The sequence below is a fragment of the Arvicola amphibius genome, chromosome 2 (genome assembly GCF_903992535.2).
Source record: "Arvicola amphibius chromosome 2, mArvAmp1.2, whole genome shotgun sequence".
Taxonomy (NCBI): domain Eukaryota; kingdom Metazoa; phylum Chordata; class Mammalia; order Rodentia; family Cricetidae; genus Arvicola; species Arvicola amphibius.
Window position 1 is genome coordinate 122,057,320 of NC_052048.2, and position 15,043 is coordinate 122,072,362.

A 15,043-nucleotide genomic window follows, 5' to 3' on the forward strand; every position below is an offset into this window, starting at 1 on the left:
GACTTTTCCTTTTTAAAAGATAAAACCACCTCGATTATAATAACCTTCACCTACTCCTCCTGCTCCGTGCTGTCATTAGCACTGTGATGTAAGAGTTCAGACAGGAGAAGGGACCAGACGTCCCCTAGAGTGCCTAGCAGAGGCAACACAGATAAGCCCTGGTTATTTGCAGATTTATTAGTGATTGACTTTATGTCTCAGAAGTTTTATATTGTAGGTCTTCGCTGTTTTCAGGACGGATAGCTCTGTACCCGGGGACATGGGCTGAACCATTGCATAGGGACAGCCAAAGCACCCAGCAGTGCCTGGTAACCAGCTTTAATGTATGTCTCTCATTATCCACAAGGAACCTGGCCTATCGGGGCTTGTTTCATAAGCCCGTGGCAGGAAGTCAGGAAGAAATCCAGGAGAGGGAGGTGCTCAAGATTGGATTTGTCTTTTACTACATCCCAGAGACTCATTTACTATCTTCCCAGTGAAAGTTCTTAATTTCTTTGCCTTGCGTTTGATTATTGCTGGGGGCTTTGTGACTTGAAAGCCTTTTGAGAGGAACAAAATAGGAGAGGCAAATTTGTGTAATGTATTTTTTATTTTATTTTTAATGTCTTTTGTGCAATGTATTATTTTATTTTATTTTTTTAAATGTCTTGTCGATTTCTTAGATGTCGTCTAACCCAATCAGATAAAACAGCATGAGCTCAGGATTTTGCACTTAATACCCTGCTCCCCAGAGAATCTGGTGGCAGGTCAGGGGGAAACTGTTAGTAAATATTAAGCTTATGTTTCCCCAACCTTGGACCATATATTTCCCAAGTTCTCATGCCCATAACGCAAATCATAAGTCTGATACCAGAACTCATATCTAATTAGTCAGTAGGAAAAATATTCATGCACCAGAATATTGGTGCATGTCTGTAATCCCAGCACTCAGAAGACAGAGGCAGAAGGATGGCAGTTTTGAGACAAGCCTGGGCTATGTAGTGAGTCCAAGACAGAGTCACAGACACAGAGAGGTGGTGGAGGGGAGGGAGCACTGGTGCAGTTGTGTGAGAGAGTGCACGCTCACAATCTGTTCACAGACATTACAGATTATCAGTTGTATAGAAGGCTCATCTGCTGACCTCTGGATCATGACTCAAGGCCTCAGTGAGCTTTACACTGTGGTGGGAACAACAGGATGACAACTCAAAAGGAACAAAGTGCCAAGTACAGGGGAGAGAGGGAGGGTACCAGAAGAGACTGGGCATGTTCAGGGCAGCAGGGCTGTGGACTGGATGACTGATTTCAATAGGCAAAATGGCTATGTCTTCCAGGTCTTCGTGGTCAAAGATAACGGCTCTCAAAGGAATGTGGGCCATACATTGTGATGCCCACTATATTTGATCTATAATTTAATCATCATACAAATTCTGTAAGTATATAACATTAAGTATGATTCAGAAAAATCGAATTACTTTTCCAGAATCACATTGCCAATAAGTGCAGAAGTGAGGAGTGTATGCATCTGTGTGTTTGTATCTGTGTGTCCAGATCTGTGTGCATGTGCGTCTATGTCTGTGTATGTGTGCCTGTGCCTTTGTGTATGTCTATGTGTATATATGTGTGTGTATATATATATCTCTGTGTGTCTGTTGTGTGTGTGTATGTATCTCTGTGTCTCAGTGCCTCTGTGTGTCTCTGTGTGTCTGTTGTGTGTGTGTATGTATCTCTGTGTGTCTCAGTGCCTCTGTGTGTGTCTCTGTGTGTGTGTCTGTTGTGTGTGTATGTATCTCTGTGTGTCTCAGTGCCTCTGTGTGTGTGTGTCTCTGTGTGTGTGTGTGTGTGTGTGTGTGAGAGTGTGTATCTCTGTGTGTGCAGCATGTGGAGGTCAGAGATCAGCGTCACATGCTTTCCTTCTTATTCGTTTTTTGAGACAGGGTTTCTCTGTGTAGCTCTGCCTGTCCTTGCTCTGTAGACCAGGCTGGCCTTGAACTCACTGAGATTCACCTGCCTCTGCCTCCCAAGTGCTGAGATTAAAGGTGCGCGCCACTACCACCTGGCTTAAAAAAATTTTAGATTTATTTATTTTAACCTTATGAGTGTTTTGCCAGCATGTTTGTATGAGCACCCCATATGTGCCTGGTGCCCTCAGAGTTCACAAGAAAGCATTGAATTCCCTGGAACTCTGGTTCACTGATGGTTGGTTGTGAACCATAGTGTGGGTGCTGGAAGCAAAATCCAGGACCTCCGTAAGAGCATTGAGTGCTTTTAACCGCTGAGCTGTCTTCCCAGCCACCTTTTTTTTTTTTTTTTTATTGTGTCTCACTGAACCTGGATGGAACTGACAGGCTGAACTGGTTGAGTGATCAGCTCACCTGTCTCTGCTTCCCTGGTGGGAATTTCTGGTTCCTGCCACCTTATGCTTGCCTGACAAGCACTTCTCTGACCAAGCCAGCTCCTTGGCTCCAGAAGTGAAATTTATAACCAAATTCAAGGTCACAGTTTTAGGAATAGTACTTGGTGGCCAACCCAGTGAGAGTGGAGAGCAAACTGTGGTTCAGACGGTATTGCCCACTAACCGTTGTTGCTTTCTGAAACTGCCCCGAGCAGTGTCCCCACGCCAGGGACCCTGATAATTGGTAGTAATGACCCTTTATGGTGTCAGAATTTGCTCCAGCCTTTCTGTGTTCCCAGGTAGGGAGAGTGAGCTGTTTTACAATGACTCCTCCGAGTCTCCCAGAGACCACAGATTCCCTGCAATGTGTTCATCTGAGATGAGCTCAGCTGCCTGTGTCGGTTCCCTTAAAGGCACAGCTGCAGGCGCGCTCCAGCTGCATTGGCTTAGAAACCTTGAAATGTGGGTCAAGACTGTCGGCGTGGCTGTTATTTTTGACTCCCTTCTGCAGGGAGGGGGCGGATCACGGAGAGTGCAGGTGCGGGCGTTGGACACACGAGCAAGCCAGCAGATGGTGGCACCGACAAATTACAAACAATGTACGGGGCGACGTGGCCGACTGGGTCCTTGTACGGGCTCCTCCCACAGACCGATGATGTGTATTTGTGCCAGGTCAGCTGCGAAAGAATTTACCTCTGTTGTCTTAGGGCCACGCCCAGGTGGCCAGCTGCAGTGAAGTAGGAAGCGAGGCTCAGAAATATCCGAGGATGCAGACTATTTGCGATTTGTGAGCTTTGCGTGAAAGCTGTCTCTAAGGAACACTGCCACACTTTATGGTCACTCTTGACTTCCTCAAACAGTAAAGAGCCTGGGGCTCGCTATTTCTTCTCTTTTAGTCTTTCCTTCTTTTACGTTCCTAGTGTATTGAGGCTTAGTTAATGTGTGCCAAAAGCATCGGGGTGTTGGGGAGGAGCACTTAAGAGGCTTCAAGCCCATTTGGAGAATGGGCTTCTGTTTGATGGACCGAGTTACGGGGTTCATCCTTGATGGCGAAACCCCCATGGTAAGCAAGGTGGTGGGGAGCAGAGGTGTTTTGGATCACAGTTTCAGAGGCTTCAGGAGTCTGTGGTCCCTGGATTCATAGATTCTGGGCCTAGAGTGAGAACATCCTGGGGGTGGAAGAATGTGGCAAAGGCTATAGTCTCACGGGGGACAGGAATGGGGGTGAAGGCCCTAACCAGGCAGAACCTCAAAAGGCCAGCAACAAGTGGCTCACTTTCTTCAGCTAAACCGTACCTTAAGGTTTCTACCATCCCCCAAAACGGTGCCATCAGTTGGGGACCAAGTGTTCAAAACATGAGCCTATGGGAGGCATATGGACTTCAAAACCCAGCATGGGCGGTCCCTGGAACAAGGAGCAAAGGCTGCTCAGGAGAGAGTTCCATAGAGGGCTTAAAGAAGACATGGAATGGCCCAGAGCTGGCGTCTGTAAGGGAAAGTTGACAGAGAGACAGAAGAACGAATGTTTTTTTTCTCTCAAATCCAATAGGCAGAAATGCCGTCCGGAGACGAGCATTGCTTTTTACAGAAAACTCAAATGGTATTGAAGCCCCTGTCTGGCCATGCTGCCAGACTCAAGGTCTCGAGCTGAGGTTGGGCAACTGGGTGGAGACTTCTCAGATTCATCCTGGAGAGGACAGGTCTACTCATCCGAGTTGAGAATGATGCAGGAGAGGCAGGCAGGAGCTGTGTTTTCAGTCCTCAGGACTGACTTCTTTAAAGTCACCCTCAGCGTGATTTATTGCATCTCTTCTTCAGAGCAAACTGCAAGGAACGAGCTGCCCATCCACTCCAGAATCCCTCTAGCTAATTTAAAACTGCAGGATCTCAAAGAAGGAGCGGTTCTCCTATCTGGAGAGTCCGACCAGACCCCATTCCCAAGAAGCAAGTTAGTTCTGAAGAGTCTGGACTTGCTTGGAAGAGCAGGGCTGGGTCAGCCCTGCCCGCACTTTCCTGTCCCAGCCTGAGTTCCTTTTCCTCAGGTAGATGCCCCTGGACCCTGGCCAAAGTCTCAGGAGGAATCTTGTTCCACTGGTGTGCTCTTTGGGCTCAGGGGAAGGAGTACAACCTGTTTGGAAGACGTCATTCTCTTTTCTTTTTGAGGCAGAGAACCTGTGTTCAAGGGCTCTTCCCACCCCCTCTCTTCCCCTACCTTCCGCAACTCAACTGTTCATAACCTTCTCAGGGACATCTTCCTTGCCCCAGGGGAAGGATTCGTTGACAGATCGCTCTAGATATTGTTTCTCCTTTAGGAAATGTTGCCCTCAAGCAGACTCTGACTACAGTGCCGCTCTCTGCTCTGAGTTGAGGGCTCACTCTAAAGGTTTATTCCCTGATGCTTGGCTCACAGGGAGCAGGAAGGATGCTCAAAATCCATCTTGTTCATGTCAAGGGAGCCAGTGGCCATTGCTAAGGCTTGAGTTTTTGCTTTTCTGAAATTCCTATTAACCTTGCAGCCAATTTTCTAAAAAAAAAATCGGAACCCTCGGGAGTCGTGAGATGGTTCACTGTGTCAGGGCACTGCTGTACAAGCATGCAGACCTGAATTCAAATCCCCAGCACTCATGTAAAAAGCCATGTGTGACCATGCCTGAGCTTACTGGCCACCAGCTTCGATCCAGGCTCAATGAGAGACCCTGTCTCAAGGGAGTAGGGTGCAGCCATGACAGAGTAGGACACCACCTGGCATCCTCCTCTGGTCTCTAGAGTTCCATGCACAGGTGTACACACCTGCACACACACTTTTGTATCACACACACATGCATGCACACATGTGTGCACTCACATACATGAATGGATATAAAAGCTCACAAAGAAGGCAGAATCTTGGGACAACTAAAATGGTAACTGTCTACTCTAACCTACAGCTTATGAACGAATCAGAGCCGTCTTCCTAATACCAGACACCATCCAACGTTCTCACAGGGAGAGGGTGTTAGAAGGTACTTGTCACTCAACAGAGACAGGCCCAGGAGAGAGCCCAGTCCTGGAGAGAACAGCCCAGATGGCACCATAAGCCTCCTGTATCCTTAACAGGGCGAGATCACTTCCACTTTCCATCCCAAGTTGTTTCAAAGCTGCTCTGAGAGAATGCCCCCCCCCCCAATTCTCAAATAGAGTCCAGTGGGTGTTCCGTGTGCTCCTGCCGACGGGTTCAAATAACTTGGGTGTGGCTCCTAGTGCTCCAGGTGATACCGGATGGTCCATTCTGATTGCCCTGTCGTAGGGGCGTTACTGCAGCATCCGTAAACCCTGTCACCATCACGGCAAGCATTTCTGCAGCATTCACGAATTCAGCCTCCGGCTTTGATTCACCGAACAGTCTTCTTTAATATTTCTCCTGCGTATCTTTAAAATGGGACACGGAATAAGGCAATGCCTCTGTCTTTTGAAATCTTCTGGGAGCTTAAGATCAGCCTGGAAGATGGATGAGAATTTTGACAGAACTTCCCTGGGCAGGGTGAGATCACATATGTAAAGCAAGAAATACTGATCAGATAGAACGCTTTCCCAAACACCGGCAGAGACATACAGAAGGGCTGTGGTGGGACCACCCAGGTCTGCAGGTGACATCCAGGCGAGTTTTGTGGGGGGATATTGCTCTCCCCGAAGATATTGCTCTCATCTCAGGGTGTGAGATGAGAACACAAAGGGTAAACCTGCTACTGTACTTCACTCCATCTTCATGAAAAAACCTGAGTTGTAGGCTGGGGAGGTGGCTGAGTGCGTAAGGACCTGAGTTCGAATCCCAGTACCCCTGTAAAAAACTGGGCATGGTCCTGTGTGTGTGTGTGTGTGTGTGTGTGTTTGTGTGTGTGTGTGTGTGTGTATGTATGCACACACACGCATGCTCCATCATTGAGGGAAGCTAAGACAGGAAGCTTGTTGGGACTTACAGGCTGCCAGCCTACCTTCAACTTCAGTGAGAGACCCGGTCTCCAAGAGAGAAAGGTGGGGCGTGGTAAGAGGACAGCAATGTCCTCCTTGGGCCTCTGCATGCCCTCACCTATATGTGCATGCGTGTGTGTGAGCAAGCAGCCTGAGCTTTGAAAGAAGTGGGTGCTGTTCAGTCCTGAATATATAAAAGAATACTAGAGAGAAGGGAGGTCGATACCAGGCTTTCCACCCGGTGGCCAATCAACCACATGGTCCTATTAATTCCACCTGCCAGATGCAATGACATAATGGGAAAGATAAATTTGGCTAGGCCTCAGCTCGTAGTCCCCAAGGCCTCTCACTGGGCTCCCTCTGGCCCAGCTTCTCATCTTTTTACTTCCCCTCGTCAAGCACCTTTCCTCCCTCCAGCCTCTTCCCTTCCGGTCCCTATGCAGGCCACCACTGGGGGTGCAGACCACCACTGGGGGCGCTCTCCTGACCGGCAGGCTTCCCTCGGGCATTTTCCTTCCTGCTTTTCTCGGTGGCTGAGGGTTTGAATCTGAGCTGTCAGGTTTTGAATGCTTGGTCCCCAGCTAGTGGCACCGTTCTGGGAGGCAGTGGAGCCTTTAGGAGGCACGTTTTAACTGGTGGAAGTAGGCCCTAGGATCGGGCCCTCGGAGCTGTATCTGGCCCCTCGTTCCTGATCTTTTGTTTCCTGATGCGAGCAGCCATTGGTGCATAGTCCTGCCCCATCTCTGCTGTGCGTTCCCACCATGGACTGAACCTCTGTGAAACTGTGAACTCAGATAAATCGGTGCTCCTTCAAGTTATTTCCTTCAGGAACTGTGGTCAGAAGTAACAACAGTCGTTTCTGGATTAAATCTCTCTCCGCCCCTTTGAATGGCTTTTAGAAAAGGCTTTTCATGGCTCCGTCCTAGTCTAACTCTTGAGATTCTTTTGCTACCACCTTGCAGGCCACTTTACACAAACCAAACCACAAGCTCTTCGCTTGGCTTCGTGGCCCTAGGCGTCTGTTCATGCTGTTTCACTTCCCTTCAAACCCTACAGCCCTCTGCCCTTTCCAGCAAACCTCCCTCCATCCTTTATAAGGGAGCTCCAGGATGCCTCCTCCACCCTTCCCACTCAGAGTCCCTGCAGCTCGTGCACACTTGTGTTTATGCTGTTCCTCTGTCACTCTGCCGTGGTAGCCAGCTCTTGGAAGTGTGCTCCTTGGGCAGATGCCAAGAGTTTCAGGGTGAGAGGCGCGCTGATTTCCACAGCTCTAGCCCCCAGTTCAGGGCTGGAAGGATCATGGATTGAAATGGACGGAGTCAAGTTTTGCCGGGTGCAAAACTCCCCAGACAGGTCTGCCTTGCCTCTCTGAGGGTGGGGCTGGGCATGGCTTGCTCTGAAAGTTCCCAGAGAAGCTACGGTTGAGGACAGTGGAACTTGCAATGCCAGTGGGTCCCCCTGTTTCATGTCCCTATGTTCAGCAAGCCTATTGCTCCCCTGGCCTCATTCTTCCCACCTGTATATGGGCAGTTCTGTACTAGAAGATGCCTAAGGTCAGAGTATTGACTCTCCTCTAGGTCCACTATGCGTTCCAACTTCGGATAAGGGGAATTATACCCGGCTGCCTCTTCACAGGTGGGGGAAATGGACTGCTGGTTGCTCAGCCTCTTGCACTCTTCCTTGGGGCCTTTCTCTTTCCTTTCTTTCCCACAAGGCCGGGGACTTTCTGCAAGCCAGCCTTGCCAGAAGCAGAGCTTGTAGCTGGCATCCTCTGAGCTGGGGGACTCAAAACTTCACACTGCTGAGCAGGCGATATTGTGCCCAGTGCCAGCGGTTGGGTCTGTTTCAGGTCCCCAGAGATGGTTTCTCTCGCTCTTTCAGGAACAAAAGACTTGCCCATATTGCATTTACTTTTCAAAACATCATGTTGCCCATTGGAGAGAACATGTAGGGATATATGATTAAAGTGTTAACACTCATGTTGTGAAAAAAACAGATGTAAACACACAGTGCTTCTCATGTACTTTGCGGGCCGCTCTGTTGGAGTGGGGTGCTCATAGGGACCTCTACTGTTGTGATTTGAGGCTTCCCTGTGGGATGTGGGGAGAGTCTCCAGTGCTTCGTCATTGAAGACGGGAGCTTCTTGCAGCCCCTGAAAACGGTTTTTGTCAAAGGCCACATAACTTGTTTCATTCACAGGTGAGCCCTTGTCCTATAGGGAAGAGTAAAAGTGGGGCCCGGGATGTCTCCATTTCTGAGATAACTGTTCCAGCCGGTCTCTGCGCTCAGTATGAATTTGGTGCCTTGCAAATACAAGCAGCTCTGACTTGTGCAGATACAATCCATTATCCTGCCATCTGTTGTCCTGGTTTCCATATAGGGATGACGAAATGCTAGGGTTTTCTTGAAAGCCTGGTACTTCAGGAGCAGACGAGAACATCTTTGAAAGGCATTAAATGGGCTCTCTCACTTTAAATGCCATGAAATCCAGCCACAAGTCCTTATGGGTCCCCAATTGCTGAGGTTTCTTTTTCTCACTGTGTTGGATGCTGCATAATAATTAGGGGGAGCCAGCAGGATCCCCTTTTCTTTCTCATTTATCTTCCCTGTTGGGAGTTTTTTTACTTCCTCCTCCTGTTGCATGGTAGATCCCTGCTCATGCCAGGAATGACTCCTCCTTTCGAGACTCTCATTTTGTTGATCTAGAGTGGGTACAAGCTTTGAGAACCTTGCCAAGTTTCCTGGGTGATTCCACTGTGCAGTCAGGGCTGTGAGCCACGGGGCAAAGCCCTCTGCATCTTACTCTGCCCTGATTTGATGAAAATCATTCATAGAGAGACTCAATCTTCCCTTCTGAGTTTTATTTATTGCACTGTTGTGGGTAATATTAAATGGTGACAGGATGCACATATCCAAATCTTTTCCATCTAGAAATCATAATATCCTTTCTGTTTTTGTGATAGATTGTCACTATGTACCTCAGGATAGCCCTGAACTCTATGTGTGTGGGTTTTTTTCAAAACAGAATTTCTCTTTGTAGCTATGGCTGTCTGGCCATACTAGAATTAGTTCTGTAGCCCAGGCTGGTATTTTTTGTTTGTTTGCTTGTTGTTTTTTTTCTTTTTTCTTTTCTCAAGGCAGAGCTTCTTTGTAGCTTTGGAGCCTGTCCTGGAACTAGTTCTTGTAGACTAGTCTGGCCTCGAAATCACAGAGATCTGCCTGCCTTTGTTTCCAAGTGTTGGGATTAAAGGCATGCACTACCACTGCCTGGCTAGCCAGACTGGTCTTGAACTCAGAGATCCTCCTTCCTTGTCTCCTGAGTGCTGGGATTAAAGGTGTGCGGGCAGTGATGGTGCATACCTTTAATCCCAGCACTCATGAGACAGAGGCAGGCAGATCTCTGTGAGTTTGAGGCCAGCCTGGTTTACAGAGTAAGTGAGTTTCATGATAGCCAGGACTGTTACACAGAGAAATTCTGTCTCAGAGAGAGAGAGAGAGAGAGAGAGAGAGAGAGAGAGAGAGAGAGAGAGAGAGAGGAGAGGATCAGCCCCTACTTGGCACTTCTGGGGAATGATGGAGAGAGGTGGGGCCTAGTGGGGGGGGCTCTTCAAGTTACTGGGACGCATCCTTGATCTCGATATTGGGACCCCAGCCCATTTGTCTTCCTGGCCATGATGTGATAGGTTTGCTCAATTACAAACTCCTTCTGTGATATGCTGCCCCTCTTCAGAGCCTACCATGGACCAGAACTTCCAATGATGAGATCCAAAAATGAATCTTTTTCTTCCTAAGTTGTTTGTCTCAGGCATTTGTCGCAGTAACGAAAGCTATCTAGTGCGGTATTAAAATGTAAACCCTATGCTCAGGAAACTCCCTCGTGGGAATTTATTCAGGAGACAAGGGTCCCAACAGAGAGGATGTCACCTGAATATTGCATTTCCCGTGGACATGCTGGGAACTAACAAAATGCCAACACGAGCATATCTTAGAACACAATGCATGATTTAAAAATACAGGGCAGTTTCTTCTTAAATAGATGTGGAGAAGAGTTCACTAAGTAGAAAAAAATCAGATCATAAAGCAATATGTGCAGTATGACCATATTTTGAACTGAAAGAGCCCTTATGTCCTTATAGAGGGAAAAGAAAGCCCTTGGCTGGGAAGCGTGCCAATGTTGACACAGTCTCTGGACCAAGGGACCACAGGTAATTTTACAGCTTTGCTTTGCCTGAGAAAAAAGCTATAAAAGGAGATCCTGGATGACTCTTGAAGGCTGGCCAAGTTTAGGACTCAGAGAAATTTCCAGGCAGTCAAATAAAAAACGGTTGATGTAGTTTACTCAGGAAGAACCGGGCTCTTGCTCAGAACCACAGCACTGTTCTCGCTAGATTGGAGGTGGCTCACCCAGCTCTCCGATCACAGGCACCCTTGAGCTGTGGAGAGCGGGGCCGTGGGATGTCAGCCCAGAAGGGCTGCAGGATGGAGAGGAAGGCAGGCAGACTGGGGGCCTCATCTCGAGGGTGAAAACACTCCATGCCTTCAAAGTCTCTTTAAATAGTAAAACTTTACATTTTCTGCGAGGCTGTAGAAATGTCAGCTAATCATGCTGAGGACTGTGCTTCACAGGTGATATTAAGGGGAAAAGGAAACAGTGGAGGGAGGTTCAAGTCAGGAGAGAGATGAGATGTGGGTGGGAGGGGAGGTTGGGGGGAATTAATTCTAAGGATGTTTGAAGGTCTGTATGGAAACCTTCTGTCCTATAGGCTTACTACAAATACATGTGCATAAGTTTTTCCTGCAAATATGAATAACTGAATTTAATTCAAGTTACCCAGCACAGGGGATAATGTATCTCCTAGAAATAATAAGTCACCAAATAAAAAGCTCAGTGCCAGGTATGGAGTACCTTGCCTTAAGTTCTAGTCAAGGGTAACCCAGAAAACAACGCAGGATACTGGCATTGCTCTTGGTTGGCCACGGGAACTTGATGGTAAGGTCTTATTACATATTACTTTGGTCAGAGGACGTGGAGAAATCAAGTTGGTACTGACCAAGAAGCATCCTTTCCGTCGGCTAGTTTTCACAGTACCCGAAGCTGTTGTGCAGACTGTTGAGAGAAACATTCATTAATAGTTTTACCCACCCATGAGCCCTGTGTGCTACAATGATGCCCCAAAGGCAAGGTATGCTAATAGGTGTCAAAGTGGCATCGTTGTCATTGGGGTACTGTCATCCACTGAAGCCTGTTCTTTCTTCCTCTCTCTCTCTCTCTCTCTCTCTCTCTCTCTCTCTCTCTCTCTCTCTCTTTCTATGATGTGGTTTGAACTCAGGCTGTCGTGCTTTGACACTTGACTGGTCCGATTACAAGTGGCTACCCCTGGTAAACAGAAAGCGCTGTGGCCATTCTACCCGCTTATGACCTGTTGACTGTTGCCGTCTGACCTGGACTTTGCCCCCATTGACCTCCCAGCTCTGTAAAGGGCTAACTAGCTGGCTCTTCTCTGATCCTCTTTTACTCATGGACTTAAGATCCATGCCCAGTTAGTCTGGCACAGGTCTTGGAGGAGCCCCCTCTGTTCCCCAATGAGCAGGGATTCCATAGCTCTTGGTTTCTCTTTTCACCTGGAATGCCCTTTTTGTACTGCTCAGCCAAGAGAGATGCTCAGCTTAAAAGCCACGTTGTCAAAGAGATGCTTTCCTGCATCCCCAGGAATTAGCCGCGCCTCTCTTGGGGCCTTCCTGGTATTCTCTGCACTCCTGGGAAGTTGCTCTCAGTACATTATTAGCTTGCGAAGCCCTCCTCCCTTGGGGTCAGGGACTTCTCTTGGTAGCCCCGTGACTGCGCCGTGAGTTCAGCGAGTGCTCCCGAGATGTCTGTGCAATAAGGAAAGGCTCTCTAACTTCCACTCGGTGTCAGGTTTACATGCTGGCTTCTAGGTGCTGGTTATCCTGGTGATGCCAGCTGCAGAGCACCATTAGTAGCAGTAGCAGGAGAGCCTTTAGACCTGTGGGAATCCCATTAAGGCATGGTTCTTCCTCCCTGTGCTATGCCACAAGACCTCTGGTGTAGTCATAGCCCGTGGATCGTGATCATAGCTCGGATTATATTATATGCTGCTCACTTTGACATTTCTGGCCAATATCACCTGACCCTAGCAATTAGCTTTCTTAGGGTTGTACCCTCTGGGTAGCATCTCCAGATGATAATTATCACGAACCCCTTGACAACTTATTACTAACCACAAACAGGAGGAAGTATTTTAATATATGCATCATTATGCATCCTTAAGATCAAAGACCTGATCCTTACAAAGAATGTAACCCTTATTCTTGCAGTCAGTTTTGACTTTTCTTTATGACTTATCTCACTAAGAGTTGACTTGTCGAAGGCTGGGCTAGCTTACCCAAGGGTTTTTTTTTTCTGCCTGTGCCTGAGGAACTCATTATAGAGGTTTTTCTGTGACCTGATTCCACAGCACGGCCTCTGAGGGCATTGCAGGGCTACAAGCGTGTTCTAGTGAATGTACAAAGTCATGAGGGTAGAGGAGGGTAGAGGAGGAGGTCCCAGTCTGAGATACAATTTCCAGAATAAGAAAAAACAGAAGCTGTGACCAGAATTAGCCTGTAACAGACAACAGTTGGGTATTCAGGAGCAAGGACTAACCATGGCTTAGAGACTAAAGCACTTATCATTTCTCAGCAGTAACCATGACAATGCCACACAGACTGAATTTTGATGGTACTTCTGTATTTTATGGGCACTATTAAAAACCCTGTTCATAGGCAAGGAAAGCTAGGTTGAACATTTTGATGAAGATTATGCTTTGCAGGGAGCTACCCAGATGTAAGAGCTAGCGTTTTATTTGTAACATTGGATTCTATTTCCTGTGGAGTAGACAGAAGTACTTGTCACATTGTAATGGCCAAGGTCATGGTTTGTATGCACAGTTGATTCATTTAGGGAGAAAGGAATTTCATGTTTCATTCTCATCCCTACATATCGTTAAATATGCAGTTCTACAAAACAAATGTTGTTGGTGATTCAGGCAGATACCCTAATTAAACATCTCCTGTATGTCAGGCTCTGTACTTGGTGCTAAGAATACAATACTGGGGTCAATAAACTCAGAATACGATTGCAAAACAAACAAAAAAATCAATGTGACAAGACTTTAATAGAGGTACACACAGTCATTAATGGAGTCCTACCTAACTCAAATTGGGGATGGGGTCAACAAAATTCCCAGAAATTTTTTAGTCACACATGTTGTAGTGTTGTGCCCAGATTACGACCCCCAGAGAGACCACCAGAGAGGCCCAGACTGTAATAAGCAAGGTTTATTGATGCTAATTAGCGTAACTCAAATTGCAATTTGGAGCTCATAAGCATCGAGAGTGGAGGCGCTCCCCTCCTTCTGAGGGGTTAATCTTTTAAAGGCAAAGCTTCAAGCAAATCCTTATGTTTTTGGCACGGGTGCAAGGTCTTCTTGCCCTACCCTTTGTTCTTAGAGCCAGACTTCTAATCTCTAGGTGGCTGAGTGTTTTATCACCAGAATGGCCGAGTGTCTCCCGGGTGGGGAGGCAGATGGATGGCCATTATCTTCCTGGGAAAATGAAGCTAGTCTAAGCTAGTCTGGGTTTCTAATTTTAAAACACTTTGTTGGGAAACTTCTTCATGTTCCTTTGAGAATAAGAGATGAGGGTCCCACATACTTTGGAAGAAGGGCCACTTCAGTAGGAAGCTGCTTGTTTGTTCCTGGCTGCTTAGCCCCGAAATAACCACACAGACACTGTATTAATTAAATCACTGCTTGGACTATTAGCTCTAACATCTTATTGGCTAGCTCTTACATCGTAATTTAACCATTTCTATTAATCTGTGTATCGTCATGTGGCTGTGGCTTACCGGCAAGGTTCCTGGTGGGGCTACATGGCTTCTCCTGACTCCACCTTCTTTCTCCCAGCATTCAGTTTAGTTTCCCCCACCTACCTCTATTCTGCCCTGCGCAGGCCCAAGCCAGTCCTTTATTAGCTAATGGTATTCACAGCAAACAGAGCGAAACCCCACATCACACACAGATCTTAAAACGTGTTAGCTTGACTCATTGGCAGAAGCTCTGAGAAGAACTTCCTAGGAAAAGGGAGTAGCATCCATGGCTCTGCACTGGGGTAAGCGAGAGTGTGAATCAGCATGATGAGATTTTAAAAGAATCAGTGAGAAGTGAGAAGGGTAGGAAACATCCGAACTGAGAGTGGCTGTGGGCATCCCACTAGAGTTCAACTTTGTCCTGGTGGTTTTAATGAGCAATGAGGGTTTTCGTTTGTTTGTTTTGTATTTTGTTTTTCTAGACAGAGTTTCTCCGTATAGCCTTAGCTCTCCTGGAACTCACTCTGTAGACCAGGCTGACCTTAAACTCACAGAGATCTGCCTGCCTTTGTCTCTCAAGTGTTGGGATTAAAGGCGTGTGCCACCTATTCATCATTACATACTGATAGAAAGGGATTGTCCTTATTATAAATCAGTAGTGGGAAAAGATTCCAGACCACCTAAAATCAGACAACAGCCTGCATCTTTTCATATACTAAGACACGACAGAGGAATTCTCATTTTCCTAGATGGGGTTGACAGCTAGAACTCAGGAACAAGACACTGACCCTCACTCATTCTCATCAATGCTAACAATTCTCTTTGGTGGGGCTGACATGCCTGCTACACCCCAC

The 15,043-nt window shown here is 47.2% G+C and overlaps 1 long non-coding RNA gene across 2 annotated transcripts in view; it reads left to right on the forward strand.

Moving 5' to 3' along the window:
* Positions 1-1,308: 1,308 nt before the first annotated feature.
* LOC119807733 overlaps positions 1,309-15,043 on the forward strand; it is a 48,684-nt gene continuing 34,949 nt past the window's right edge. For both annotated transcript variants that reach the window (XR_005284343.1, XR_005284342.1), the window contains exon 1: positions 1,309-1,411. This is a non-coding gene — a long non-coding RNA (uncharacterized LOC119807733). The remainder of the gene's footprint in view (positions 1,412-15,043) is intronic.